This window comes from Canis lupus, chromosome 18 (assembly GCF_048164855.1).
Source record: "Canis lupus baileyi chromosome 18, mCanLup2.hap1, whole genome shotgun sequence".
NCBI classification, from domain to species: domain Eukaryota; kingdom Metazoa; phylum Chordata; class Mammalia; order Carnivora; family Canidae; genus Canis; species Canis lupus.
Genome location: NC_132855.1, coordinates 38,486,690 through 38,514,166, shown reverse-complemented (window position 1 = coordinate 38,514,166; position 27,477 = coordinate 38,486,690). Strand labels below are relative to the sequence as shown.

Sequence of the window (27,477 nt, the reverse complement as noted above, 5' to 3'; positions counted from 1 at the left end):
TAAGTGTACAGATTGGTGGCATTTGACAACTGTATACAACCTTGTCAACACCATACCAACCAAGATATAGAACATTTACATCCTTCCAAAAATGATTCCTCATATCCCTTTGTCATAAACCTCCTCCAACCATTACTTACTCCTAGCAAGAGTTGATCTGATTTTTATCAGGACTAGAGTTGTCTATTCTGTAAGTTCATAAAATGGCATGTTTAGCCAAACATCTGTGGAATGAAGTCTTGTTGCATATATACTAGTTGCATATATATAGTCGCATATATATTAGTAGAATTCTCTTACATTACTCTTGTGTCATCAGCAGTCTCTATGTGTGCGTTTGTGCGTAGCTCTATTTTTGTACTCTGTATTCGGTTCCATTCACTTATGTCTATCATAAGAGATATAATTTTACACTCTGATAATCGTAGCTTCATAGTAACCCTTAAAATCAGTTAACCTAATTCCTCCCACCTTGTTTTCTTAAAAAAAAAAAAAAAATTGTATTGGCTATCCTGTCATTTGCATATCTATGTAATTTTTAGAATTAACATCAATTTCTTTAAAAAAGCCTACTGAGATTTTTATTGGGTTTGCATTGTAATCATAGATAAATTTGGTAGAATATACATCATAACATTACAGACTATTTTTTTTTAAGATTTTATTTATTTATTCATGAGAGACACAGAGAGAGAGAGAGGCAGAGACACAGGTAGAGGGAGAAACAGGCTCCATGCAGGGAGCCCAATGCAGGACTCCATCCCAAGGTCTCCAGGATCCCGCACTGGGCTGAAGGCAGCACTAAACTGCTGAGCCACCCAGACTGCCCAACATTACTGACTCTTTTAATCCATGAATATAGTGTATCTTGCCAATGATTTAGGACATCTTTTTTTTTTTTTTTTTTTTTTTTTAATGATAGTCACACACAGAGAGAGAGAAAGAGGCAGAGACACAGGCAGAGGGAGAAGCAGGCTCCATGCACCGGGAGCCCGACGCAGGATTCAATCCTGGGTCTCCCGGATCGCGCCCTGGGCCAAAGGCAGGCGCCAAACCGCTGCGCCACCCAGGGATCCCGATTTAGGACATCTTTAATTTCTTTCAGCAATGTTTTATAGTTTACAATGTACTGGTCCTTTACATAATTTGCTACACTTATGCCTAAATATTTTATGATTATTTTGATATCATAATTAATTGTAGCATTCAAATTTTTTCCATTTTTTGTTGCAACTATATAGAAATACAATTGAAATTTTATATGTTGTATATCCTAAGATCCATTTAGTAGTGCAAATTCATTTATTGTTCTAACAGTTTTTTAGTGTCCTCAGGATTTTTTATTTAGCCACTTATGCTGTCTGTAAATAGTTTTATTTCTTCCCTTCCAATGTGTATACCTTTTATTTATTTATCTTGCCTTATTGCAACAGCTAGAATAGCTGGTAAATATCGAATGAGAATAGTGAGAGAGGGCAGAGAGGGCATCCTCTCAACGTTCCTGATCTTAGGGAGAAGGAATTCAGAATGTCACCATTAAGTACAAAGTTTGTTGCAGAATTTTCACAAATGCCTTTTATCAACATGAGATAGTTTTCTTCTATTCTTATATTTTACTGAGAATTTTTACTATACATGAGTTTTAAATTTTGTCAAATATATCTTTTTTAATCTGTTGAGATCAAAACATGTCATGAGTTACACTGAGTTTTGAATGAAGAAGCAGATCTTGAATATCTGGGATAAACCTGACTTAAGTAGTATTAACCTTGTTTATAAATTGTTGGATTTTATTTACTAAAATTATTGAGGATTGGCCTATGCTTATGCGAGTTATTGGTCTGTAACATCATTTTTTTGGTATTGTCTTTGTAAGTTTTATCAATGTTAGTCTAGCCTCATAAAACTAATTGAGGAATGTTCCTTCCTCCTCTATTTTCTCTACGAATTTATATAATATTAATATTTCTTGAATGTTTGATAACTATCAGTATAACCTTATAAGCTTGGAATTTTCTTTGTGGGAAATTTTGTTTTGTTTTGTTTTTTGTTTTTGTTTTTATATTTTTTTATTGGAGTTCGATTTGCCAACATATGGTATAACACCCAGTGCTCATCTCATCAGGTGCCCCCCTCAGTGCCTGTCACCTAGTCACCCCATCCCCCTGCCTACCTCCCTTTCCACCACCTCCCTTTCCACCACAGTGTTAGCAGCACTGTGAGGGAGAGATACCCTTGAATTGCTGAGTAGGGTTGTGAACTAATACAACTATTACAGAATAGAATTTAACAATATGTAGCAAAGTTAATATGTGCATTTATCTTCTTAGCATTATTATCTACTTCTATGAATCTATCCTAAAGATACATGACAAAAAGATGTATACAAAAAATACAGTAATACATAAGGCTATCTATTCTGTGAAATAGTATTTTTAACAAAATAAAACCAAAAACAACCCAAATATCTATCCAATGGAGCTGCTTAAATGAACTATTGTACATGCATTGAGTAGAGTACTATGGAGCCGTTTTAAAAGGAATAGAGAATATGTCTATGCATGTCCTGGGAGCAAATTACAGAAAGTATTGCTAGGTAAAAAAGCAAAGTGGGGAAAAATACATAGTAGTGAATTTTACTTCTGTTTATGAAAGAAAGGGAGAGGAATACATACATTTGTTTTTACACACATTTTAAGTTGAAAGGTAATATAAAAGTTACTTCTAAGGAGGGGGATAAAATATAGTAGAGAAGACAGGATATATACATTTCTCTGGGAGTCAGACACTCAGCTTCTTATTCCAACTAAGTATGGAATCACTCCTGTATCTGAGACTCAGTTCTTAAAGAAGGAATCACAACATAGAAGAAAGGTCATGTACTCTATAGTTAGTGACACCAGGGTTAGGATACGGGCTTTTCCTTCACTGGCCAGTGCTACTTTGGGCAAGTTACTTAATTTCTCTGGACTTCAGATTTCTCATGTATAAAATGGAGATAAAATTAGCACTTACCATATAAGATTGTGCAGAGGATTAAATCAAAATAAAGTGACTTCACAAACCAACACTTCTCAATAGGAATATTAGTGCCCATAGTTATAATCAATTTAGAGATATGGCTAGAAATGTCTTAAAGTATGAAAATATGTGAATGGTTTCATTAATAAACATTTTTTAGTATATTTAAGATATTTTTCTGTGAAGGATGTCACTACTGTAGTCAATTGTTCTTTCTTGAGTAGAAAAAGAAAGCAGTGCGGTTACAGTCCATTGGGGCTGTGGACTCATGGTCAGGAGTGTGTCAGGTGTACGCATACTCATATGCATACTTGTGTTCATTTTAGAGAAAAATGAGAACATGCGTTTTATAGGGTAGAACTCAGCAGTAGAGAATCTGTGAATGCTAGACACTGGATAGCAGTCAGAATGGGTCTGTGGATACACTGTGATTACCTCAGTATTCTACACTAATCAAGATGGTCTCCAAAGGAAAAAAATTCAGTGAAGGAGAGAGAAACATAAGGCTTTACAGGTTGTCATAAAAACAATTAAACCATGTAAGTAACTGTTATATAATTAGCAAATTGCCTTTCTGTGTGACCTAGGAGAACATCTCAAGTTTTTCTCCCTCCTATTGGTCTTCATTCTCCTAAAAATATCAAAACAAGGAAGTTGGATTAGAGGTTTCATAACATCTCTCTCAGCTCTGCATCTCCTGAGCTGATGATGTAATAACTCCAAACTTTAAAATTCTCATCTAGACCTTAGAATAACAGGGGAGCAGGCAATACTTAGAGATGAAGGCATTCCCTTGGCATGTGGAAGGGAGGCTGTGTGATTTGCCATCTGGAGTGAAGTCCTGTGAGTTTAATTATTCTCTAAATCTTTTCTGTGAAGAATTACCATGTATGTTTCTGACTTGCGTAATTATTCTTTCTTGGCCCTTAAATTTGAGACTGTTGGGTTTTTGCTGAATTTGTACCTAAACAAGAGTCAACCAGTCATATTTTCACAGAATTACATAGAGATAAATAGAAGTACTTAATTTAAGCACTTAATGTTCGTTTTAAAAAATATATATATATATATTATTTATTTGAGAGACAGAGAGTGCACACATGCATGTGTGCAAGAGAGAGAGAGAGGAAGAGAGAGAGAGCACAAGCAGGGGGGGAAGAGTAGAGGGAGAAGGAGAAGCAGACTCCCTGTTGAGCAGGGAGCCCAATGCGGACTCCATCCCAGGACCCTGGGATCATGACCTAAGTTGAAGGCAGATGTTTAACTGACTGAGCCACCCAGGTGCCCATTCAACATTCTCTATATTCAATTGAATCAGTTGTCCACACTGGCAGGGCTTTTTGTTTTGTTTCGTTTTTCTTCTCCATATATAACATGTTTCTTGGGCTTGTAAAGTGATACATATGTATAGAACATTTGAAAACTACAGAAAAGAGAAAGTAATAAAAAGTGCTTGTAATTCCTCTGCCCAGAGATAATAAATTTTGACATTCTGGTATACTTCTTACTTTAATCGCCTATCATTTTACAAGGTTTCACATACATTATTTAGAGCAATCATGGTTTCCAAAACCTCCCTTGTCAGCTCTCAAATTTATATCAGGAGACCAATACATTTTCCTTGGCTGAAGTGAACTGAGGAGTTGAAGCATCACAAGTGAGAGAAAAGAGGGAAAATAGAGCTCAGAATCTGTTTCAGTTATGAACTTATTATAGCAAAGGATTAAATGGCCCCCTTCAAAGCCATTCCCAGAAACCTCTCCTTTCATGACCTCATTATTACCTGATTCTTATCTTAAAGAAGAGAAGAATTATGAGAGTAAACTATTAATACTATTGTCAAAGTCAGCATAATTCCTTTTTGTCTTGCATTTGGATAAAATGGCACCTCCCATTGTATTTTGTGGTACCCAGCTAACCCCTCATTACTTTCCCTGATTCTGAGCCCTCTGGGTATCCTCTCCTTGCCACTCAAAACTTCTTCTACACTATTGACTACTTATGTCAGCCTTGGGCAGCCCAGGAGACATGAAATAATATGGATTGATGCTTGTCAAAAGAATAATTGAATACAAAATATTCTCAAGAGGAGACTAATCTGAACTATGGAAAAATCTACTGATTTTTAAAGTGTAACTTTTACATAGTTATACACACAGTAAAAGATCACTAAGATTCTGCTAAAAACCATTTGAATAAACCGAACTACGTGTATTTGGAATAATTAAACTTATATGCAAATGAAGGATATATCAATGGAATCCGTGTTTTCTGGAACCCATGTTTTCAAGAGGAATAAAATAACAATCTGTATAAGAAATATTATGGTAAATTTTACCATATTAAGCAAACTTATCTTGGTTCTTTTTACTTTTAAACTTGATGAGTCACCCAGTGATTTGTTGTTGGTGAGCTTCCCATCAACTGAAAAATTGGAAAACTGGAAAAATTTTCAACTGCCAGTGGGCATAGATGTCAACAATTGCCAACTGGATCATGACAAATATTCAATAGCCAAAAAAATATATATGAATCAATATTTTGTAATTGGTTATAATTTGTAAAAAAAAAAAGTTAACCAGTGTTTTGTATTTTTGAATATGTTTTTAATAAAAGTTTGGCATAAAAATGTGTTCTTTTAAGAACTCAATTTAATAGTAGACAATAATAGTTATTTGATATTTTTAGCTTATAATATCAATAAATCAAAAGTTGCCAATCCTATGCCAGTCTCTCACTTTTATTTCATTTTTTCAGAAAATTTACTGTCCATAAATCCCAAAATCTGGGACCCACTAGATTATCTGACTTCCATAATTTCTCTTACTTCTCATAGTATACCACTGCATATATCTAGATATTAAATGTAAGAAGGATTTTTCTGTAAAACCCAAGAATATTACAGCAGTCTTAACATTCCTTGCAGGTTGTTTGCTAAATGGCCAATAAGAGGTACATGAAAAGTGCTCAGTATCACTAATTATCAGGAAATGCAAATTAAAATCACAGTGAGATATCACTCAGATCTGTTAGGACAGCTTTCATCAAAATGATAAAAAGATAAGTGCTGACAAGGATGTGGATAACAGGGAATCCTGTTAGTGCTGTTAGTGTGAATGTACACTGGTGCAGCCATTATGGAAAGCAGTATGGATTTTCCTCAAGAAATTAAAAATAGAACTACCATATGATCCATAAAACCTACTTCTGTATGTACATCCAAAAGAAATACATGTACTTGTACATCAGTGGATGAATGGATATCAAGTGGATGTATCAAATAAGTGTCACACACCTATAGAATATTATTCAGCCAGGAAGAAGAAGGAAATCCTGACATTTACAACAATGTGGATGTATCTGAAGGGCATTATGCTAAGTGAAATAAGGTCAGACAGGGAAAGATGCATACTGTATGATCTCATTTATATGTGCAATATAAAAGTTAAAAAAAAAAGTCGAGCTCATAGAAACAGAGAATAGAATGGTAGTTATCAGGGGCTGAGGTGTGGGGGAAATATGCTGGCCAAAGAGTGCAAGCCCTTACTTACCAGATGCTAAGTTCTGGGGGTCTAATGTACAGCTTAGTGACTATAGTAAATGATAACTGGATTCTATATTTGTAAGTTGCTGAGAGTAAATCTTAAGCATTACCACTCATATAAACAAAAGGTAACTATGTGAGGTGATGGATACATTAATTAACCTGATAGAAGTAATCATTTCACAAAGTATATGTCTATCAAATCATCACAATGTATACTTTAAATATATATGACAATTTTGTCAACTGTACCTCAATAAAGCTGGAAAAATAAAGCCCTTTGCTTTCGTAGGTAATCAGAATTCTTATCCTGCTATGTGTTTTATCCCATTAATTAAGAGACTAACTGGATTAAAACTGGCTCTTTAACTAATTTGTTAACTTTTCTTTAACTTCAGAGACCACATCTCTGAAAAGTAACATATCCACCAATATAACAGACTACAAAATACATTATTTCTTTAATCTTATGCTATGAGCCTTATAAGCATTATTACATTTTAGAAGACGGGGCTTAGAAAGGTTAAATAATTTCCAAAATTCACTGTAGCTTCTCCTACATGATTCCCATGCTTCTGTTGCACATATATAAGATTCTATTAAATATTTTTATTTATATTTTATCCATTCCATTGTGCTTAATATTTATATGTTGGATTCAAATTATATTATTTATATGTTGGATTCAAATCATATGTTGGATTCAAATTATAATAAAGATTATTTCAGTATTTCAGGAAATTAGTAATTAAAATTGTCTTTTGTTTCTATTTATATATTGTTTTCATTTGTTTTTGAGTACTCTGAATTGGGCTTTCCCTTGTGGCTTATTTTCAACAAAATATTTTCGATAAAATATATCTGAGGATAATTAAAATTTTATAATGCAATGCATCTTCTGATTCATAAGCAATATGAACTTAAAGAGCTTATCCTTTTTTAATAGCTTTTGAATACCAAAATATTACAAATAACTATAATTTGGGCATGCATACATTTTAGCCCATTAACTTTGGTGTATTTTTATAGTCTAATAATCTAAATTAAGTTCTTTTTGTATTGGTGAAATACAATTTTTATTTTCTTTATGAAATGATCCATTCTTCCATTTGCATAATCATCTCTTCCATGAAGCCTGCTAAGGGCTTCTCTTCATCCTTGATACTCTTTCCCACTCTTCCAGCATCCATTCCCGCTACTCTACATCCAAAATATATCCCAGATGAATTCTTTCCTTTCCATCTCCAATGTTACCACCATCACTCATCCACATTAATGCACAAACTTCCTAACTGGTCACCCTCATTTCCAGGCAATTCTTCACACTGAAACTAGAATGATCTTATTGGGATGTGTGTATTGTGATCCTGTTCTTTCTCTGCTTAAACATCTACAGTGATTTCCCATTGTGCTTTTCACCATATTTAATGTCCTTCAATGGCCTCAAGTCTCCATGCAACAGCCCCTCTTAATACCTCCACCTCTTCTATTCTCCTCCTCTCCTTTCCTTCTAAACTCCAACCCACCGGACTTTTGGGTCCTCCATCCCACCAAGCTCATTCCTGACTCAACACCTTTGCCCATGCTGTTCCTTTTGTCTGGAAAGCTCTTCCTTTTGATCTTTATATTGAACTGGCTTTTTCTCATCATTTAGAGCTCAACTTCCTTAGAAAGATCTTCTTAGAAACATCTCCACCTTATCCCACTGTATAAAACTGTTTTATTTTCTTATAGCCTTTCCTTTGTCACTGTCTGCTTATTTTGCTTCTTGATTTGTTTATTGGCTTCCTAATGGTTTTGAAACCTAATAGTTTCCCCCACTAGAAGAATGAAAGCTCCCTGAAAGCAGGGCCTTGTCTGCCTTATTCTTGCCTGTCTTATTCACCACTTTGTCTTTCCCTAGTGCCTAAAATAGTCAGAATCTTATTATGACTTCCATGGGCCAGAGTCACTTTTGCCTTCTTGGGCTTCCTCTCTCCCTCTCTCTCTCTCTCTCTCAGAATATATATATATATATATATATATATATATATATATATATATAAATTGGAGGTAAAAGATCTGTACTCCAAAAGCTATTAAACATTTAAGACAGCACAAACTAATGGAAAGATAGTCCATGCTCATGAACTGGAACAACCAATATTGGTAAAATGTTCCTACTACCCAAAGCAATCTACAAATGCAATGCAATCCCTATTAAAGTGCCAGCAACATATTTTACAAAATTAGAATAATCCTAAAATTTCTATAGAATGACTAAAGACTCCAGATAGTCAAAGTAGTCTTTAAAAAGAACAAAGCTGAAGGTATCACAATCCCAGATTTCAAGATACACTACAAAGCTGTAGCAATCAAAACTGTATGATACTGGCACAAAAATAAAAATATAGATCAAGGAAAAAGGATAATGAGTCAGGAAATAAACTCACACTTATATGAACAATTAGTCTATGATATAGGATGCAATAATATACAATGGGGAAAAGACAGTCTCTTCAACAAATGGTGTTGGCAAAACAGGACAGCCACATGCAAAAGAATGGAACTAGACCAATTTCTTACACTATACATAAAAATAAACTCAAAATAGATTAAATATTTATTTTTTAAAAGATTTATTTATTTACTCATGAGAGATGCAGAGAGAGAGAGAGTCAGAGACATAGGCAGAGGGAGAAGCAGGCTCCTCACAGGGAGCCCAATGTGGGACTCCACCACAGATCCCCGGAGAAAGCAGATGCTCAACTGCTGAGCCACCCAACGTCCCTGGATTAAGGATTTAAATGTGAGACCAGTAAACATAAAATTCCTAGACAGAAACATAGGCAGTAATTACTTTGATATCAACTGCAGAAACATTTTTCTAGTTATGTCTCCTCATGCAAGGGAAACAAAAGCAAAATTAAACTATTGGGAACACCAAAATAAAAAGCTTTGGCACAGCAAACGAAACCATAAACAAAACAAAGAGGCAATCTATTGAATGGGAGAAGATATTTGCAAATGATATATGTGATAAGGGTTCAAAATTAAAAATACATAAAAATTTTATACAACTCAACACCAAAAAACCCCACAAAGAATTCAATAAAAAATGGACAGACAAGATGAATAGATATTTTTCCAAAGAGGACATACAGGTAGCCAATAAACACAGGAAAAAATGCTCAGCTTTATTAATCATCAGGGAGAAATGCAAATTAAAACCACAGTGAGATATCACCTTCTAATTATCAGAATGACTAGTATCAAAAAGAGAAAAAACAAGTGTTGGAGAGGATGTGGAGAAAAAAGAATTCTTGTGCCCTATTGGCAGGAATGCAAATAGGTACAGCCACTGTGGAAAACAGTATGGGGGATCCCTGGGTGGCACAGCGGTTTGGCGCCTGCCTTTGGCCCAGGGCGTGATCCTGGAGACCTGGAATCGAATCCCACGTCCGGCTCCTGGTGCATGGAGCCTGCTTCTCCTTCTGCCTGTGTCTCTGCCTCTCTGTCTCTCTCTGTGTGACTATCATGAATAAATAAATAAAATCTTTAAAAAAAAAAAAAAGAAAACAGTATGGATGTTCCTTAAAAAAACAAAAATAGAAATACCATATGATATAGTAATTCCACTACTGGGTATTTACCTAGGGAAAATGAAAACACTAATTCAAAAAATATATGCACCCCTATGTTTATTGCAGTATTTTTTACCATAATCCTGCAAAATATAGAAGCAACCTAAGTGTTCACTGATAAAATGGATAAAGAAGTCGTGGTATACATATACAAGGGAATATTACTCCACCCTAAAAAAAGAATAAACTCTTTCCATTTGCAACAATGTATATGACCCTAGAGGGTATAAGGCTAAGTGAAATATGTCAGTCAGAGAAAGAAAAATACTATATTATTTCATTCATGTGGAATTTAAGAAACAAAACAAATGAACAAAGAAAAAAAGAGACAAACAGATTCAAATATAGGGAACAAACTGGTTTGCCAGAGGGAAGTGTGGGGGTGGGGTGGATAAAATAAAAGGGATTAAGAATATACCTATTTTGATGAGCAATGAGAAATGTATAGAATTTTTGAATCATTATATTGTACAAGTGGAACATATTATAATGTACATTAATTATACTTGAGTAAAAAAATAAAAATTTGAAACAAAAAGAAATTGGCACAAGACAGATTAACAAGAGAAAATCTAATTATGTGCATGTGAGGAATCTACATAAACATGAGAGATTGGAAAGATAATCAGACAAAATAAGATATATATTTCAACCTAAAGTAGGTAGATTTGGGTAGAGGCATCCTTTAAAGGAATGAAAAGCAATTCACAAAAAGATGAAAAAGAGTAAATGTTTGGTAAACAAATGTTTGCTGGACCTTGTCTCTATGGTACACAGAGATGACTTTAATCAAACACATCTTGCTAGGCTCCTCCTCGTCTCCCATACCTAGTTTAAATCACATGATAGGTATCTGGAACAGGTCCTCTATCTAAATTCTTTTAGGCAATTAGCACAAGGAAAAAAAAAAACTTCCCGAATCTTCTGTTTCTTAAAAATAATCAGCCTAAAATAATCCACACGCCAAGAGATACATTTTGGGGTGGCAAATAAAAAATATTAAAAATTATATCTTATGATTGTTATTGGTATAAAGACAGATATTAATATCATATATTAAAAACTTTTCTCGGACCTAAAATTTAATTTTTTTTCCTTCTGATTGAAAAGAAATTAAAACTTGTTTATGAGCCATGGGCACTGTATCTCCTAATGAAGTCACCCTGAGAACAGTGTCCTGGGCATGGCAGCTGCTCAATTGTTGAATGGATTAAATGGATGGCATGGAATTCAGGATAGTTGGACCCTGCCTCACTTCCACTTAACTGGTTAATAATCATCATTAGTCCTGTATTTGTAAACTAAAAGGGTAAAATCAGTTGAGTTTCCTTTTGTTTTCTCAACTCCTTCTCCGAAATTCAGTGACAGTTATGGTTTGTGCCATATCATTTCGCCTTTTATTACACACATCTACTATCTTTTATTGCTTTTGTGATTGTTTGAAGTGTTAGTCTTATCTCTATGACTAGATTATAGAGTCTTTCAGGACTAGGATTTTATTGTATTTTTCCTTATAATGTTCCCAGAGTCTATAGCACAGGATATGTGATTAATATTTCCTGGTTATTTGTCTGATTACATTTTTAGGTTATTATATACATAAAAAATATAGAAAAAAGATAAACTTTAGTTAATACATAGTTGAGTACTGGCTCAAGAGAGAAATGGCTTGAAAGGAAGTAGTGGGTGTTCTGAAGCAGGACTTTTCAATCTTTTTCAAGTCATGTCCTGGCATGATAGGAAATGGCCACATTTGCTCAGCACTTGGCTAAATGAATCAGGCTGCTTGAAACCAGAGGTGACTCAGACCCCACCACACCGTTCAACAATACTTTATTTTCGAGGAGGAAAAATAATTTACCTTCTATGTTCTTGGCTGAGACCCCTCTGTAATAAAAGATTAACAGGAGAAAAAACAAACAGATGTTTAATAACATATATACCTCTGGTATACATGGGAGACACCCCGAAAAAAAAAACAACTGAATAACTCTTAAATGGCAAATAATATGACCAAGCTATGACCTCCAATACCATCTCCAGCTAAAGACAAAAGAAGTTGTGGACATGAGGGGTGGGGAGTCAGTTACCAGGCAAAGCAGAGTTAACAAGGGTTAAGTAGTTATGCAAATTTTTTTCAAATATTTTATTTATTTATCTCAGAAAGAGACAGTGAGTGAGAGAGCAGGAGCAGGGATGGTGCAGAGGAGGCAGAAGGAGAGGGAGAAGTAGTCTCTCAGCCGAGTAGGGAGCGTGACGTGGGGCTCAGTCTGGCGACTCCAGGATCATGACCTGAGTTGAAGGCAGATGCTTAACTGACTGAGCCACCCAGGTGCCCCTAGTTATGCAAATTTAAGTCAGCTGCTTTCTCCACTGATTAGAGTTTCTAGAAATGTCGTCATATTTCTTTTCCTGGTACAGAGAGGGGGCTACCCCTAGAAATGAAGATTTTCCTTATTAGTGTCAATGTCTCTTATAAAAGGATAACTTCTGTTGTTTCTTAAAAATAATCGGTCTAAGATAAGCCTTATAACAAACAGACATATCTTGAAGTGACAAATTGTACTCCCCTGCAGTGCCATAACTGCTGGACAGCCTTCTCTGAGATCTGCCATAATTGCTGATGTAGAATTATTAACTAATTTCCAGTGATATAATAGATATGTCTCCTATCAGCTGGTGAGAGCCAATTGCTAAATTGTTAGGAATTTTGCCAGGCCATTGTTAAATAGAACCATTGTTAAAAATTAAATTATATAAAATTATAAATAAATTATATTAATAATGAGTATAATAAATCCTCAAAGCTTTACATTTTGCCATTTTATGGTTGCATCTTTTCTTTCTTTCTTTCTTTCTTTCTTTCTTTCTTTCTTTCTTTCTTTCTTCTTTCTTTCTTTCTTTCTTTTTCTTTTTTTTCTCTTTTCTTCTCTTTTCTTTTCTTTTCTTTTCTTTTCTTTTTTTCTTTTCTTCTCTTTTCTTAAGTGGGCTCCACACCCAGCCTGGAGCCCAGTGTGCAGCTTGAATTCACGACCCTAGATCAAGACTTGAACTGAAATCAAGAGTCAGACACTTAACCAACTGAGCCACTTAGGTATCCCAATTTCTTATATTTTATTGTTATCTATCTTTTTTAAGTTATTTGTGCTTATTATATGCATATGATGGAAACAACATAATGGTGTGCTACTACTCAGGCCCTCCCAACTCCAGTAATGTCAAAATGGTAGATTGAAATTGGCCCTGATGAAAGTATTTTCCCCAGGGAAATAAAAAAAAATACTGAAAATCAGGGCTTTTTCTTTCTAAAGGAAGAAAAGAGCTGTCTGTTAAGTGTCTATCACCACACTACTTTCCTTATCCCTCCTTCTTATATATATTGAAGGGGTTCAGAACAAGTCTCCCCAAAATGTGCTACTTTGGCCTGTGGACTATTTTGAGCCAAAGGCAATCAAGACCCAGCCGACTCACGAATAACTTTTACTTCTCCTTTAAATGACCTAAAAGAATTTAGACAGGGGCCTGGCCCAGAAATAAAGCTATTACCAAGAGATAACATTTTTATCTGAATGACCTATCTGTATGGCAAGACAAAAATCTAATTACCAAACATCTGCTCTTCTTATCATCCTGTGAATCATCCTCCTCTCCTTTAAAACCCCAGGTCCCTATTCCATTCCTTAGCTCAAGATGGCATATAAGCCTCAATTGCCCGGGTTGTCCTTGGGTCTCATATTCTCGTTGGCCCCCATACATACATAATTAAATTTGTTTCATCCTGTTAATAATGCTTTATGTTAATTTGATTATTAGACAGGCCAAAGAACCTAGAAAGATAGAATTAAAATTTTTTCCTCCCTCATGTACTTATACCTGTGTACATGTCTGTGCATCCATAAACACATATACATACAGCAAGTCTAGATTGAAGATATTCTGAGGGGCTATGCAATCGATAGTCAACAAGAAATATTAGTAAATGTAGTAGGATCTATGAAATTGGAGTGATCCTCTGGGCAAATAAGCAAAGGGGAAGAAGGCACTTTTAATTCAGCCTTCAATTTGGCTGCTTTCCACCACTGGCATATGTCCAATTCCTACCCCCAATTCTCTACACCTACAACCAAAACTGTTGTGCTGCTCTTCGGTCCTTGGAACCCTGTTTGGTGACTAATCTGGTGAACTAATTTATACTTAGTTGTTAACAGTGCTTTAATGTATTATTTCTCCTAAGTAATACATTTTCATGTCCATAAGACTCTTTCATGCCCTACCTCCTTGAACCAGTGAGAAGAAGCCTATTTAACTTTATTTAGCTTCATATAAACTATGTTGTATTTTGTCTGCTAATTTCAAAGGGTCTAGAAGTTTTGAGATCTTGTTATAAGGTCAATAACAGAAAGGAGTGATTACTTACTCACAGTGAAGCAGGCAGTGAGGAGCGGCTATGAAGTAGTAGACCCACATATGAGAATGGGTCTTGCTATCAGCAGTAGTTCATCACGTGGGCTAGTATAATACTTGCCCTTTTTAGTTGCTACCTTTGCCCTTATTTTACAGGTCAGAAAGGCAAGACTCCTAGAAATCAAGGGAATTGCTGAAGATCGCAAGATCCTAATCCTAAATTACTAACTGCATAGTAACAATTTACTTCATAACTTAGTGGCATAAAACAATCATGTTATTAGGGTCCCAAATTATGTGAACTTGATATTTGAGAAAGGTTCAGCTGGACAATTCTGTCTTGGGGTGTCTTATGAGGCTGTGGTCAGATATCAGCTATATTGAAACACTTGGGGGCTAAAGCAGCTGAAAGCTGTCTCCCTTTCTCTCTTTTGAGAGATATTGATATTAAGATCTCTGTCTCTAGCTCTTTTCTGTCTGGAGCCATGTAGGGTGCAGAAGAGAAGAAAAAGAAGTTTCCTTCTTTGCCAGGACCCCTTAAGAAAAAGCAGAGATATTTTGCAAAGTTGAAAATCAAGCATCTGGAGAAAGAAGTTTGCCCAAAAGACACTTAAGCAAGCAGGAAGCTTATAGATTAAAAAAAAAGTTAAGCATTATCACAAGGAAGGTATACAGAATTGAAATTTGAATGGTCAGGATGTTAAGAAAAGCTGGCAACTTCCATTTATCTGTGGAATCCAAATAGGCATTTGTCATCAGAATCAGGTATCAATGGTGTGAGCCCAAAGGTTTGAAAGGTGTTGCTGCTTCTTTGTCTTTGCCAGATCTTCAATAGCATCTTTGTTAAGCTCAACAAAGCTTCAGTTGACATGCTAAGGATTGTGGAACCACATGTAGCATAGGGGTACCCAAACCTGAAGCCGGTGAATGTATTGATCTACAAGCGTTGTTATGACAAAATCAACAAGAAGCGAATTGCTTTGACAGACAACACACTGATTACTCAATCATCTGCCATCAAATAAATAAATATGCCATCATCTGCATGGAGGATCTGTTTCAGATCTATACTGTTGGAAAATATTTGAAAGAAGCAAAAACTCCTTATGGACCTTCAAATTATGTTCTCCAGGAGGAGGAATGAAGAAAAAGACCATTCATTTTGTAGAAAGTGGAGATGCTGGCAACAGGGAAGATTGGATCAATAGGATCATTAGAAGGATGAAACTAAGGTATCTACCATGAGGATTTTTAATCTGATCAGTTAATAAATGATTACTTTCAAATTGAAAAAAAAAAAAGATGTCTATTTATCTACCTACTTAACCTACTTACCTACCTGTCTAGAATAAGAGAGAGTCTCAGAGCTTCTTCACATGAGCCAGTTTGGGCTCCCTCATAGCATGGTGGCCCCCAGCACACTTGGATTCCTTACACAGTGATTCAGATTTTTGTCACAAGTGGGAGGCAAGGGGAAGAGTTACATCGCCTTTTCCGATCTAGCTTCTGAGTCATATAGTGTCACTTCTGTCACATTCTTGGTTACGATAAAGTCACAAATCCACCCATTTTCAGCTAGAGGAGAAATCAACTACACCCCTTAAGGTGAGAATGGAAAGGTTCTAGAAAGACATGTGGGATGACAGATACTGTTGTGGTCATCCTTGAAAATACTAGTTGATATAGATGATTATTCAACCAATCTAGAATTCTGAGCATAGTCTGTTTCTAGTCAAACTCTGCTCACTCTGCTGCACCATACACCATTCTCAAGGCTCCAGATGTGTGTTAATGTAGTGGCTGTCCAAGAAAGCAGGTTTCTCAGAAAAAAGTAAATGAGGGGAAAAGAAGTGCACAGAAAGGCCACACCACCTTACCCATCTCCAGGGCCCCACATTGGTGCCTGCAGCCTATCCACCCCTGTCTCCAAGCTGCAGTGCCAGCTGTCCTGGCCTACCATGCACAAGCAGGGTGCTGAGCCTTTGGCCGCCACTGTACAGGAAGCTGCAATACCCTGAGCAGATATTGTCCATCCTGTGCTGTAGGTTCCAGAAGACAGAGCACCCTGGCACCAGCAGGCTGGAGGTACTCAGCATGCAGGCACACTGCAGCCTGAGAGGTAAATTTCCTCTGCTGTTGACAACATGTGCATTCCGTAAGGGTGTTTTGGAAGAGTTGCTGTGATTTATCAAGGGATCTACAAATGCTAAGGAGCTATCTTCCAAGGGAGTGCGAATCTGGGATGCCAAAGCCTCCTGAGACTTCTTGGGACACCTGGAATTCTCCAACAGAGAAGAGGATTTAGGCCCAGTTTATGGCTCTTGGTGGAGAGGCACTTTGAGGCAGAATACAAATATAAGGATTCACATTATTCAAGGCAAAAAGTAGACCAACTACAAAAGGTGTTTGGCCAGCTGTCCTGGAGGTGAGGACATATGGGCTTGACTGTGCCCTCCAACGTGTCCAACTACATGCCAGGCTCACCAATATGATCAATACCTCACAGGCCTGAAGCCAGATGACTTTGTACATACTTTGAAAATGCACATATTTACTTGAATCATGTTGAGCCTCTGAAAATGCAGCTTCAGTGAGAACCAAGGCCTTTCCTGAAGCTCAAAATCCTTCAAAAAGTTGAGCTGATCCATGACTTTAAAGCGGAAGACTTTCAGATTGTGGGTTACAGTCCTCACCTGACTATTAAAATGGAAATGGCTGTTTAAAGTGACTTTAAAGGAGGTGTTTGAAGGAGATTCAGTCTTCAGGGGTTGGACCAGATGTCCAGGGAAAGCTCATTTGCCCTAAAGGGCGAAGGAACTAGGTCAAATATCTATTGGTTGACCAGTAGTTGTAGTTCATTAAAATTTAAGGATGTTGCCTCTGGCAAATGTAACCATAACCTCAAAGGTTCTCTTAGTAACAAAAGGCCTTGAGTTTGGTTAACTCAACAAGGATGTGTGAAAATGCTGATGTTGGGAATAAAGTCAGAGAGTGAAAATTTACCTACTCTTAAAAACATGCACATGCATTTCAATCCCACATTTTTATGAAGAAGGTCAGTGAATTTCAAGAATTACATATAAGCTACTCCCCTAAATTTGAGCAAGCTGAATAACACCAAATAGTCATAAATATATACAGTTGTGGATATAAACATTTAAAGTTATATTTGCTTTATATATTACTATAATAAAAGAGTATTCTGCAAAACAAAACAAAAAAATAACCATTAAATGATTCACATGGGTTAGTTATTAGAATTAAATTTTAATTACTCTTCCTTAAAGCACTGGCAAAAATTTGGTATAATATGAAAAGGCAATTTTTTTGTTTGTTTGTTTCTTTTATGAATTTCCCTTCTGTGGGTCTTCAGCTGTCTTACCTAAAACTATTCTGTGCTGGGATCTTTTTTTCCTCATATTGATGATGTCATTGTTTGCAGGAAATTCTTATTTTTTCCAATGCACTTGTTCAAAGTTCACCTTCAGTACTGCAAAGGAGGTATGTCCTCCCTGGAAAACACTTTGCGAAATACCTGCTACTAGTATTTATAAATGGAGAATTGAACCTTTCTCTATTTGCCTGTCTCATTTTGGTTCTCTCTGTATCTATGATCTGGCTTGACACTTTTGTTCTTCCTCTTTACAAAGGAGAGGTTTTATAGTATGTGCCTTTATTGGGTAAAGTAACTTCCTGGTGGGAACCTAAGCTGAACAAGAACCCTACTGAGCAGAAACTCAGACATCATGTCACCTCCAGTTAATGTAAACACCCTCCCAACATACACACACACATCATGCACTGTAGCTAAATGACAGTTTAATAACTTCTTGCCTAATATATGGTGAAGGAGGGTACCTTGCCTTAAAACTTTTAGAGCACTATGGGCAGCCCCAGTGGCTTAGCGGTTCAGAGCCACTGTCAGCCCAGGGTGTGATCCTGGAGACCCAGGATTGGGTCCCACATTGGGCTCCCTGCATGGAGCCTGCTTCTCTCTCTGCCTGTTTCTCTGCCTCTCTCTCTCTCTCTCTCTCTCTTTCTCTCATGAATAAATAAATAAAACCTTTAAAAAGAAAAAAAAAGAACTTTTAGAGCACTAAGTGAGGTACTGGAAGAGAAACTTGGATATAGGAGCAAGACACAAGAATGAAAGAGTTTAGAGGCACTGACACTGCTAGTTTAGAGGAGGGGCTGCAATTCACAAAATGACATTGGGGCTCAAAGGTCACCCTGGTCACCCCAGTCTCATTCACAGTGAGTAGGACCCAATGCCTGTACCACTCAAAGAGCACAGAAGAGATTAAGACTTTGAGACTAAGTGCTTAGAGCAAAATAAACCTGGGTTTTGAATCTCAATTCCACCCCTCTTAGCCTTGATCAGTTAATTTCTGGGGCCAGGTTTATCACCTAAAAAATGGAGGCAAAAATAACTATAATTGTTATAGAAAGCAATTTTGTATAGTTGCTTTCTGGACTACTGTGTCTGGAACATAATCAGCATTTCTTTCTTCTTTCTCCTCTGCTCTTCCTCTATCTTCTCTTAGGATGAATCTAAGAAATGGGTTACAACTGAGCCCATGGTGGGGGGATTAACAAGCTTTGCTTTGAGACACTGGGAAGATAGAAGTGGAGACTGACATATTCAGCTAATCCAGGAGGGTAGATGGGGAAGCACTGCCTATGAGAGCATCTGAAAGTGGCAGTTGGACAATGTAACAACATTTTTTTTTATAACTACATTTTTTAACAGATACAATGGTTAAATTATGTAAGGACATGTGCAAGGATGATCATTGTGGCTTTGATTTTAATACAGTACTTATAAACTGGAAACATTTTATATATACCTTAATAATACATATATAATGGTTATGCTTAAAAATTATGATATATCCACATGATGGAATGATATGCATCCTTTAAAAAGAATGAGGTGGGGATCCCTGGGTGACTCAGCGGTTCAGCACCTGCCTTTGGCCGGGGTCGTGATCCTGGAGTCCTGGGATGGAGTCGGGCTCCCGGCATGGGGCCTGCTTCTCCCTCTGCCTGTGTCTCTGCCTTTCTCTCTCTCTCTATGTCTATCATGAATAAATAAAATCTTAAAATGAAAAAGAAAGAAAGAAAGAAAGAAAGAAAGAAAGAAAGAAAGAAAGAAGAAAGAAAGAAAGAAAGAAAGAAAGAAAGAAAGAAAGAAAGAAAGAAAGAAAGAAAGAAAGAAAGGAGTCAAACTGTATGTGCTAATCAAAATATCTTCAAGATATGTTGTTAAATGAACATGCAAGCTGCCAACGGAATGTGATTTGATTGAGTTAGAGTGTTTGCGTGTATAATGTGTTTATGTAAGAATATATATGATGGTGTAATGGATAATTACCAGATAATGGGGGTGGATTTTGTGGAATGGAGTAGGAATGAAGGATGTTCAGAGAGGAAGGTGTTTTACTTAAATTCTTGTAAGTAAAGAATTTTTGCTTGATTTTTTTTACATTAAGCATATATTTCTTTTCCAATGAACATTAAAAAACTAAAATGTTCCTTAAAAGCTACATAGCACAGAGAGAGGAAACAAACAAACAAACAAAAATAGCCCTGTGATAGCAAGAGATAGTTACAAAATTAAAATTCTCAGATGGCATTTTATGCTCACCATTTGCAGCAGAGGCTCCCTAGAACAGGTTCATGCTGAACACAGACAGGATATAGGATAATGAAAATTATGTAATTGACCTGAAGGAATCCACAGGTAGGATGTTTAAAGAAAATGTCCGGATTTTGGTCATACTCATTTTAGTGGTTCAGTCCTGGCTGCTCATTAGAATCACCTGGAGAGTTTTAAAAATCTACAAGACTCGCTGGCAAAGATGCTGATTTAATTGGTCTAGGGAAGGGCCAAATGTTTTAAAAGAACCCCAGGCAATTCTCATGTAACCTGGGTAGAAAACCACTCATCTAACACTGTTTATTACGTCTCATGATAATCAACACGCAATTCTTGACCATCTACTGCCCACCAGGTTCTGTGGTAGGCATGAACTATACAAATATGAAGTGATAAAAAAATATATAAGAATGGGTAAGGAACTGAATAGACATTTTTCCAAAGACATACAGGTGGCCAACAGACACATGAAAAGATGCTCAGTATCACCAATCCTCAGAGAAATGCAAATCAAAGCACAATGACCTATCCCCTCACATCTGTTAGAATGGCTAGTTTCAAAAAGATAAGAGATACTGACCGAGTGTCTGCCAAGATATAGAAAAAAGAGATCCCTTGTGTACTGTTGATGGGTATGTATAAAGAAAGAAATCCTGCTATTTGCAACAATAGATAGATAGATCTTGACAGAATTATGCTAAGTGGAATAAATCAAAGACAAATCTCACTTATATATGGAATCTAAAAAAGTTTAATTCATAGAAGCAGGGAGTGGTTAACCAGGGGCTGAGGGCTGGGGAAAATGGACAGATGTTAAGTCAAAAAGTATAAACTTCCAGTTATAAGCTGAATAAGCTCTGGGTACAGCATGATGATTATAGTTAACAATATCTTATTACAGGGACGCCTGGGTGGCTCAGTGGTTGAGCGTCTGCCTTTGACTCAGGGCATGATCTCGGAGTCCCGGGATTCAGTCTCACATCAGGCTTCCTGCATGGAGCCTGCTTCTCCCTCTGCCTGTGTCTCCGCCTCTTTCTCTGTCTCTCATGAATTAATAAATAAAATCTTAAAAAAACAAAACAAAATTGAATTACATACTTGAAAGTTGTTAAGAGAGTAAATCTTAAATGTCCTCACCACATATGCATACAAAATGGTAATTATGCGACTAATTGAAGGTGTTAGTTAATGCTATGATGGTAATCATTTTGCCATATATATGTATTAAGTTAACACGTTGTACACCTTAAACTTACATAATGTTATGTCAATCATATCTCAATAAAGTTGGATAAAAATCAATTAATCAATCAATCATAGGACCAGCCCCCAAATATTTAGGACAAGTGACAAGATATTTGGATTTGGTACATTTTAATGTTTCTGTAACTGTGCAGTTGGTAGATGACAAGCAGAAAATACTTTAAAAATAAGGAGTGGCATATAAAATAATATGTTCTATTTTTAATAGTGGATAACTGAATAAAGTAGGTTCAGTGGTATATTACCAATTTAAAAAGAACTATCATGTATGTGATAATAAGTATTCCAAGAGCTTGCCTAGTACCTGAGCCATTTTATACCAAATGTGTTCCATGGGCCAGCAACATTATCATTATCATTGGAAGCTTGTTTGAAATGAAGAATCTCCAACTTCAAGCAAACCTACTAAATCAGAATCACCACTGAACAAAATCTCCAATGATTCATAGGCACATTTAAGTTGAGAAGCATTGTGTTAGCTCTTAAAAGAATTTAAAACATTTTAGACTTCCTTGACCAAATCCTATTTTATTGACATTAACTACAGATTTGGTTATCCTGAAATCAAATGGCTCGCTTTATGGAGAATCATAAATGGTATATATCTCAACCACTGCTGTAACAACGACATCAATAGATTGACATTTTTTTAGCCGCTACTATATGCTGGGCACAATAGATACTTTATAAATACTATTTTCACAAAAACTCTAAAGAGGTAGGTATTATTTTTCCCCATATATTGATGAGTCAAAAAATCTCACAGCTGATAAATGATAAAACTAAAATTTAAATATAAAAATTGATTAAAAACTCAGTTGTTTTACTATACTCCACTGGCTTTTCAATGCTGATCATAGTTGTGATGCCAGAGCAGAGTATTTACTACACTTTCAAAAAATTATTAAAAATCATTTTTAAATTATTTCAAAAATTATTTAAATAATCTCTAATTAATTTAAAGTTACAGGCATTGCAGAACCACACAATAACAAGAGGGGAAAGTTACATCATAATCCATGAGTTGGTCAATCATGTATTATATTTTATTTCACACACACACACACACACACACACAGAGACACACAATTTCACTTTGCATAATAATTTGATCTATCGGTGTATTCAGAAAACTTGCAGTGAAAAAATATTCAGGCCCTGAAATGTAGCCAAGAAGAACATTTTGTTCAAATTGCAAATAAACATTAATAAAAATAGGTTTATTCAAAAATAAAGATGGAGCTTTTCAGTATAGAAAATGTGCAAAGGTATATAGGCTAGCTTCTAAGTGGGTCTTCTCTTTCCTGAAAAAATGCCAAAGTAGAAAATCAGTCTGAGATGAAAAAAGCCTTGATATCATCTATCATATATCATAAGATGACATTTAATCCATTTCCTTACTTTGAAGACTGATTAAACTTCAGATGGAATTCAGTTAATAAATCCATATTAGCACAATACATCCCCAAGGCATATCTCTCATAGTAACAAAGCTTCTCCCCGCTGATCTGTGTTAGCTCCTACCTTGGACTTAGGACTTGAACAATTTTGTGGCAAACAGGTGTTGTTCTGGCCAAGTAAAGTCAGTTTTTTCTTATAGCTACTAAAAAAGCAATAGAAGACTAATCACTGACCATAGAAGTAATATATTTTCAGCATGGTTGGACATATCTGGATATACATATGTCCAGTCATGCTGAAAATATTCAAAACAAGGAATTGTACCAGGGTGATGTGAAGAATTTAATTAAACATGAGGTGTCTAAATCCTCTCTTAGATTATGCTTCTGTGGCACATAGGGAATGTTAAAGAGTTAATTGAATTTGGCATTTGTGTGCAACCAGTCGCCACATCTTTTACTTGGCTTTATCCAGAAGAAGAACAAACTCATACATTCATGAAAGGAGGTAGTTTCACAACTTGGAAGAAAGGGGCCACCAAAGTGAGGCTCCTACAGTTTCCCCTAAACCTGGGACATAGGGATGCTATCTCCCTTGGTGTTTAGATTTCAAAGATATGACCCCAAAGTCTTTTTTTAAATTTTTTTAAAATGTTTTTATTTTAATTAAATTCCATTTGCCAACATATAGTATAATACCCAGTGCTCATTCCATCATGTGCCCTCCTTAATGCCAGTGGCCTTGCTCTGTCATAAAGCCAACAAAAGGCCTATTTAGTAAAATACTAGCAAACAAAATTCAACAGTACATTTTAAAAAATCACATACCATGACCAAGTGGAATTTATTCCTGGGTTGCAAGGATGGCTCAACATTCACAAATCAATGTGATACATCACATCAATAAGAAAAGGATAAGTACTATATGATCGTTTCAATAAATGCAGAAAAAACATTTGACAAAGCACAAGATCCATTCATGATAAAAACCCTCAACAAAGGAGGTTTAAAGGGAACATACCTCAACATAATAAAGACCACATAAATTTTTATCTTAAAAATATTGAGTAAAACGTATATTACAATTTATTATACTATGATTCTCAATCCCCTATTCTATTCCTGGGCCAATACAATACTGGTTGAAATTTAAGGAGAAAAACCATTTGCTCTTCTGAATGGAGATTTTAGAAATCTCCATTTAGTAGGCTCTATGCGGGGCTTGAACTCATGACCCTGAGATCAAGACCTGAGCTGAGATCAAGAGTTGGGCACTTAATGAACTGTGCCACCCAGGTGCCCCTGTAATCTCCATTTTGCAATACTCAACACTCATTCATGATTAAAAATAATAAGTAAGTCAGGAATATAAGGAGTCATCTTTAGTCAGGTAAGAAGTATTTATTATTTAAGTCAGGAGCTAAGCAAGGATATCTGCTATGTCTACTCTTCAGCCTTGTTCTGGAAGCCCAAAGCAATGGATAAGACAAGAAAAACTAATAAGAGAAAGAATCCCTGGAAAGAAAAAGATAAAAATCATCACTTTCAAATAATAAGTCTTTCTTCCTATCCAGTCCAACACTAGCAATTTCCCTATTTTTCATCACTTTCTTGGTAGCATTGTTTCTAACTTCTTGGAGATTTCCTCAAATTTATCTTCCATCACTGTTTTAATTTCCAAGAGCTTTTTTCCTTTACAATGTTCCCCCTTTTCTTCTTATCCTGCTTCTCTTAAAAAAAAATGCAATCTCCTCTCATCTCTTTGGCAATATTAGGATAGTTGGGTTTTTTTCTAATGTTTTCTTATGCTCCTTGCATTTTTCTATTTCCCATGAATTTCCTTCTGCCCTGCCCTCCCCACTTTGCTTTGGGCTTATGTTTTTCATTCTAATGGCTTTCCTCAAATGCCTGGTCATCTTGGTGGATCCATTGATAATTAAAAATCTGTTCCTGGGTGGGGGCAGAGTTTGCTGACTTCTGGGCTTTCCTGCAGGCTGACCAAGGCTGACCTCTCTTTTTCCTGCAGGCTGACTCACCATTTTTCTGGGACACCCACAAATCACTGAAAATCTTTCTCTTGGACTCATTTCTTTCTCATTTTTTCTATTTAAGTATTAATCTGGCTTCTAGAGATATTAATACCAAGCAGGAGAGAAGAACTAAGGCATTCCTCATTCAATATGTATACCTTTACTCACTGATCTATTTTCTGGATGTGCCCCTCACCCCTTCCTCAGCTGTGCCCACTTACCCTGAGACCATATCTTGCCTGGTTTAACTTCTCTAGAATAGAAGAAGAATCCGGCTGCATATGGTGGGAGACTTTTTTTTTAAAGATTATTTATTTATTTATTCATGAGAGAGGCAGAGACATAAACAGAGAAAGAAGCAGGCTCCCAGAGGGTAGCCTGATACAGGACTCGATCCCAGGACCCCAGGATCATGACCTGAGCCAAAGGCAAACACTCAACCACTGAGCCACTTAGGTGCCAAGGCAGGAGACTTTTATACACTTTCATCTTCCAAAATTCTCTTGACATCTCTTATTTATTATTTTATCCTCTCCATTTTAATCATATCCCAGTTTAAAAAGGGAGTGGAGACAAAAGGCTTTGTCAGTCTGCCATGTTTAACCCGCAACTCATGCTTGAATATTAGTCCAAAGGCCTTGAATATTAGTCCAATTTCAAGTTTTATACATTCAGCAATTCCTCAGTATGAGTGGATTATGAGTTTTGCAATACCAGAAGCTCAAACCCACAATACTATGAAATGAGCAAGAATAAAAGATGTAGCACCTAAAAGTGTTAAGTTCTGAGAAGCTACTGCAGCCATTGCAAAAACTCTGGCAAGCCCTCAATTTGAGCAGTAAGAGGCCTGAGCAGTAAGAGGCAAAAAAGGGAATTTCAAAGCCAGGTAATCTTGAATCTCTGCAACTCAACAGCAAGGGGTCACTTTTTTAAAAATCTCTTTAATTTACCCTTATTTCATTGAATTATAGATGCCTGCCCTAAAGATTAGAAATGAGGCAGGGTTATCCTACAGAGAAGAACAAGAAGAAGTCCAAAGCTTTTCTCTAAATCCATTATAATTGCAGATCTGTTAGGTGACACCCAAGGCCCTATGCTTAGTTTTGTGTTTTGGACAAAAGTAAAAATCTCAAAATTTCAAGGATTTTCAAATAGAGGCCCAGAGATTACCCTAATTCCAGTCAATCACAATTGGATAAGAGGGACTGCTTTAACCATGGGAGAACACAGAGGAGAGCATAGCTGCAGTTAGCAGGCGACATAAAACTTACAAGTCAATCACAGAGAATCAAAAACATTCCTTGTTGTCATTTTCACCTTCCCTGAATGTGTTATTGGAATTGTTATGTGGCCTTTAGATTTCACAGTAAAAGAAGTGGCTGGGACCCAGACAATTATTCCTAGATATGTAGAAATAAAGTGAGGAGGATTCAGATAATATATAGTTGCACTAAATCAATATTTGTTGGCAGTACATCTAAATATCGAGTTCCCCAGTTGATGAAATTCAGACTGTGTAAAGAAGACTAACTGCTACTCAGAAAACCCTTGAAACTTCTGTATATAACTCAATATATTTTCAAACAAAAGTCACTGCAGGGCTCCTTAAATATCAAAATACTCTAGAATAAATAAGAAAGAATTCAAATTATAAACCTTGAAGCAAATATGATTTTACAGTAATCATCTATTTCACAGGAATGAATAAGACAGTCCTAATGCTCATTCTGTGGGGAGTTTGGAAAGAAAAAGAAAACAGTCCTCTAGTCAGTAGGACAGGACAGAATAAAACACATCAGCAGCAACCAAAATCCCCACAACTGACAGAAACATAAAGCTCATATAAATACTAATCAACACAACATGTTAATCGTATTTGTAAAAAGTATTAAGGAAAGATGACGAGGGCTTCTGTAATGATGAAATGTGTGCATTTTAGCTCCAATTTAAGATCTAAAAATTGAGAGCATCCCTCTCTTTTATCCCCCATACACTATTAGGCAGTCAATCTAGACATAACTCTTTAAGATTAATTCAGTCTCAACTGTGACATTTTGTCCTCCTGAATCACTTTTCTCTTTTCCCTGTTCCTAACAGTGAGCTGAGGTTTACCTAGTATTCAGACTGTTACATGATTGTTCCACAGGCCACTAAAAGCAATGGAAACAGCCCCAGTTACTATGGGCATTGCTGTCTTAGCCTTATGGGCAAGGGAAGCAGGCACACAGACCAATTTTAAATGGAATATTGGCAAGATGTATAGAGATTATCCTGTCAAAAATCAGTAGAAGATACGTTTATGCTACTTACCTGTAGAGAAAGGTATTCTCTTCTTGAGCTCATTCATTTTCAACCTAATGTAACCTGGAAAAACCTAATATGGTGCTTCATAACTAAGATAGAAAGTAGGACTTTCACTGGAAAACAAAACAAAACAGAAAGACAAGAAGTAAGATATATTTGTTCTCTAAAATTCTTCTTCAGAAACATTGCAGCCAATGCTTACTATTCTTTTAGATCCACTTGGTGATAT

At 36.1% G+C, this 27,477-nt stretch overlaps 1 pseudogene; it reads left to right on the top strand.

The window, feature by feature from the left end:
- The first annotated feature begins 16,686 nt into the window (after positions 1-16,686).
- On the top strand, positions 16,687-17,315 carry LOC140609525 (thymidylate synthase pseudogene; annotated as a pseudogene).
- Positions 17,316-27,477: the final 10,162 nt, after the last annotated feature.